Genomic DNA, 5,189 nt, shown 5'->3' on the forward strand with positions numbered 1-5,189 from the left:
AGGCAGGCAGAGAGAGAGAGAGGAGGAAGCAGGCTCCCTGAGGAGCAGAGAGCCCAATGCGGGACTCGATCCCAGGATCCTGGGATCATGATCTGAGCCAAAGGCAGAGGCTTAACCCACTGAGCCACCCAGGTGCCCCCCATCTTCTTTCTTTTACACATGGACATCCATTTGTCCCGCACCATTTGTTGAAAAGACCACACTTTTGCCCCATAAATCATATGGTATCCCTTTATTTCTTTTTCTTTTACTTGTCTAATTGCTCTGGCTAGAACCTCCAGTGCAGTGCTGAAAAAAAATTGATGGACTTCCTTGCTGTTTTCTTGATCTTGGAGGGACATTTCAGTTTTTTACACTTAAGTAGGATGTTATCTATTGTGGATTACCTTTATCATCTTGAGGTACTTCCCTTCTATTCATGGTTTGATGAAAGTGTTTTGCATCACAAAACGGTTTTGTAAAATGGTTTTTCTGCATCTATTTGTATAATCAAATAAGTTTTTCTCTTCATTCTATTAATGTTATATATTACACTGATTGATTTTTTTACATTAACCAGGACTTGCATAGCTGTGGGATAAATCCCACTTGATCCTGGCATATAATCCTCTTTGTATGTTGTTGGATGTGGTTCACTGGTATTTTTTAAAGGATTTTCATTTCTATATTAATAAAGTGTACTTTTTTCTTTTTCATTCATATCAAAGTATTTTCTAATTTCCTTTGTGATTTCTTTGACTCACTGGTTATTTAGGAAAGTGATGTTTCATTTCCACATATTTGGGAATTTCCCAAATATCCTCCTGTTGCTTATTTTCTATTTCATTCCATTGTTGTCAGGGAACAACATATTTTGTATGACTTCAACTCTTTTAAATGTATTGAGACTTGTTTTATGGCCTAATAGTTGTCTACTTTGGAGAATGTTCCCAATGCACTTGAGAATACATATTGTGCAGTTACTGAGGGAAGAGCACTGGAGATGCAGGTTAGGTATAGTTTGTTTAGTGTCGGTAAGGTCTTCTCTTTCCTTGTTCATCCTAGACCCAGGTGTTTCAGTTATTATATAAAATAGAGCATTGATGTTTCCAACTACTAAAGTTGAATTGGTTGATTTCCCTTCAATTCTATTAGATCTGTTTCATGCATTCAGGACTGTATTGTTTTGTTTAAAGATGTTTATAATTATTATATCATCTCAGTGAAATTAGCATTTTATTATTATAAAGTGTCTGTGTGTCTAGTAACAAGCTTTGTCATAAAGTACAATTTTGTCTATTATTAGTAGAGCCACTCCAGATTGTGGGGTTACTTTTTTTCTATTCTTTTACTTTCAACCTATTTGTGCCTTTGAATAAAAACTGTATCTTTTTAGACAGCATTTAGTTGAATTGATTTTTCCAGTTTTACTGATAATAATTGACATACATCAGGGCGCCTGGGTAGCTCAATCGTTAAGCATCTGCCTTCAGCTCAGATCATGATCCCAGGGTCCTGGGATCAAGACCCACAACGGGCACCTGCTCTGTGGGAAGCCTGCTTCTCTCTCCCCCACTCTCCCTACTTGTGTTCCCTCTCTCGCTGTGTCTCTCTCTGGCAAATAAATAAAATCTTTTAAAAAAAAATTGACATACATCACTATGTAAATTTAACATACACAGCATTATAGTTTGATTACCATAGATTATAAAATGATTACCACCAAAGGTTTATTTAACATCCACCATCATATAGACACAATTGTTTAAAAAGAAAAAAAATGAAGCAGCCCCTGTGTCCATTGATAGATGAATGCATAAAAAAAATTGTGTGTGTGTGTGTCTGTGTTTGTGTGTGTGTGTGTGATGGAATATTATTTGGCAATCAAAAGGAATGAAACCTTGACATTTACAATGATGCAGATGAAGCTAAAAAGTATAATGTTAAGCAAAATAAGCCAGTCAGAGAACTACAAATACCATATGATTTAACTCATATATGGGATTAAAGAAACAGAACAAACAAGCAAAGGAAAGAAGACAGAGACATAAACAAAATCACATTCTTAATTATAGAGAACAAACTGATGGTTACTAGAGGGAGATGGGGGAAGATGGGTAATACAGGTGACAGGATTAAGGAGTACACTTGTGATGAGCACTGGGTAATGTATGTGGTAGTTGAATCACTATATTATACACCTAAAACTAATATAACACTGTGTATTAACTATACTGGAATTAAAATAAAATTTAAGAAATACCAAAAAGAGTTCTTCTTGGATGAGAACTCAGGAATTACTTTCTTAACAACTTTCCTATGTATCCTATAGCACTGTCAGCTACAGTCATTATGTTGTGCATTAAATCCTAATACTTATTTATCTTATAATAGCAAGTTTGTATCTTTTGACCACCTTCATCCAATGCCCACCCTTCCACTTCCTGACTCCGGTAATCATAAGTCTGACTTCTGCTATAAATTTATTAGTAGTATTTTTTTTATTAGATTCCACATATAAGTGATATTATATAATAGTTGTCTCTGACTTATTTTACTTAACATAACACCATCAAGTTCCAGCCATGTTGTTGCAAACAGGATTTCCACATCTTTACAGCTGAATAATATTTTATTGTCCATACATTGCACACCTTCTTTATTTATTAATTAACTAATGGACACTCAGTTGTTTCCATGTTTGGTATTATAAACAATGATGCTGTGAACACGAGAGTGTGGCTATCTTTTCAAGTTAGTGTTTTTGTTTCTGTTGGATATGTACCCAGAATTCAAATTACTAGATTATATGGTAATATTATTTTTAATTTTTTGAAGAATCTCCAACTGTTTTCCAAAGTAGCTGCCCCAATTTATGATTCCACCAACAGTGCACAAGTGTTCCCCATTTTCTCTACATCCACGCCAGTATCTTTTATCTTTTTGTTTTTAACAGGTATGAGGTGATCTATCACTGTGGTTTTAATTTTAACTTCCCTAATCACTAGGGATGTTGAGCATATTTCATGAACCAGGTAACCATTCATTACCTCTTTGGAAAAGACACATTTTTAAAATTTTACTTAAATTCAATTAACCAACATATAGTACACCATTAGTTTTAGATGTAGTGTTCAATAATTTATCAGTTGCTTGTAATACCCAGTGTTCAACACATCATGTGCCCTCCTTAATGCCCATCACTCAATTACCCCATCACCTACCCACCACCCATCTAGCAACCCTTAGTTTGTTTCCTATAGTTGAGTCTCTCCTGATTTGTCTCCCTTCACTCTCTTTCCCTATGATCCTCTGCACTGTTTCTTATATTCCACATATAAGTGAAACTACATGGTAATTGTATTTCTCTGGTTTACATATTTCACTCAGCATAATACCCTCCAGTTCCATCCACGTTGATGTAAATGGTTAAGTATTCATCCTTTCTTATGGTTGAGTAATATATATATATATATATATATATATATATATATGATGTTCCACATCATATATATATATATATATATATATATATATATATATATATTAGATCTTCTTTTTTTTTTTAAGATTTTATTTATTTGACAGACCGAGATCACAAGTACAGAGAGAAAGGAGGAAGCAGGCTCCCTGCCGAGCAGAGAGCCTGATGCGGGGCTCAATCCCAGGACCCTGAGATCATGACCCGAGGCTTTAACCCACCGAGCGACCCAGGCACCCCTATACCAGATCTTCTTTAGCCATTCATCTATCAATGGACATGTTGGCTCTTTCCATGGTTTAGCTATTGTGGACATTGCTACTTTGAACACTGGGGGGCATGTGCCCCTTCAGATCACTACATTTGTATCTTTGGGGTAAATACCCAGTAGTGCAATTGCTGGGTCATAGGTAGCTCTATTTTTAACTTCTTGAGGAACCTCCATACTGTTTTCCAGAGTGGATGTACCAGCTTACATCCCCACCAACAGTTTAAGATGCTTCCCCTTTCTCCAGAACTTCACCAACACTTGTTTTTTCTTGTCTTCTTAGTTTTAACCATTCTGACTGGTGTGAGGTGGTTTATCATTGTGGTTTTGATTTGTATTTCCCTGATGCTAAGTGATGTGGAACATTTTATCCATGTGTCTGTTGGCCATTTTATATGTCTTCTTCGGACAAATGTCTACTCAACCTTGGACACAGCAACTTCTTGCTAGATAGGTATCCAATGGTAAGGGAAACATGAACTATTTGGAATTGATCAAGATAAAAAGCAAAATTAACACAGCAATATTAACAGTCAACAAAAGTACACTTGATCTTAGCCAAAAGGCCAAGAAGCGATCACACTCAACAAAACTAAAAGGCAACCTACACAATGGGAGAAGATATTTGCAAATGGCATATGAGATAAAGGACTCATATCCAAGATCTATAAAGAACTTACCAAACTCAACACCCAAAAAACAAATAATCCAGTCAAGAAATGGGCAGAAGACATGAACAGACCTTTTTCCAAAGAAGACATACAAATGGAAAAACTCATTTTTGATTGGATTATTTGGGCTTTTTCTATGTGCTATTGAGTTATAGGAATTCTTTATATATTTTGGATATTAACCCCTATCCAATATATGGTTTAAAAATATTTTTCCTATCCTATAGGTTGTCTTTACACTTTGTTGACAGTTTTCTTTGCTGCCTGGAAAGCTTTTTAGTTTGATGCAGTCCCACTTATTTTATTTTATTGCTTGTGCTTTAGGTTTGATTTACAAAATTATTATTACCAAGGCCCATGCCAAGGAGATTTTATCTTATGTTTTCCAAGATTTTGTCAATTTTATCTTTTCAAATAACCAGTTTTTGGTTCAGTTAAACTTTTCTACTGTTTTTTTTTTTATTCTCTATTTCATTTACTCCCACTCTAATCTTTATTTGTCCTTCCTTCTGCTAATTTTAGGCCCAGTTTGGGGTTTTTTTGCCTAATTTCTTTTTTTTATTTTTTCAGTGTTCCAAGATTCATTGCTTATGCACTGCACCCAGTGCTCCATGCTGTATGTGCCCTCCTTAAAACCCACCACCAGGCTCTCCCAACCACTCATCCCCTCCCCTCCAAAACCCTCAGTTTGTTTCTCAGAGTCTACAGTCTCTCATGGTTTGTCTTCCCCTCTGATTTCCCCCAACTCACTTCTCCTCTTCTTCACCCAATCTCCTCTGTGTTATTCCTT

At 35.7% G+C, this 5,189-nt stretch overlaps 1 pseudogene; it reads right to left on the reverse strand.

Annotated features, from left to right (window-relative positions):
* Positions 1 to 4,177: 4,177 nt before the first annotated feature.
* On the reverse strand, positions 4,178 to 4,306 carry LOC116581006 (annotated as a pseudogene).
* Positions 4,307 to 5,189: the final 883 nt, after the last annotated feature.

The sequence above is a fragment of the Mustela erminea genome, chromosome 1 (genome assembly GCF_009829155.1).
Source record: "Mustela erminea isolate mMusErm1 chromosome 1, mMusErm1.Pri, whole genome shotgun sequence".
Taxonomy (NCBI): Eukaryota; Metazoa; Chordata; class Mammalia; order Carnivora; family Mustelidae; genus Mustela; species Mustela erminea.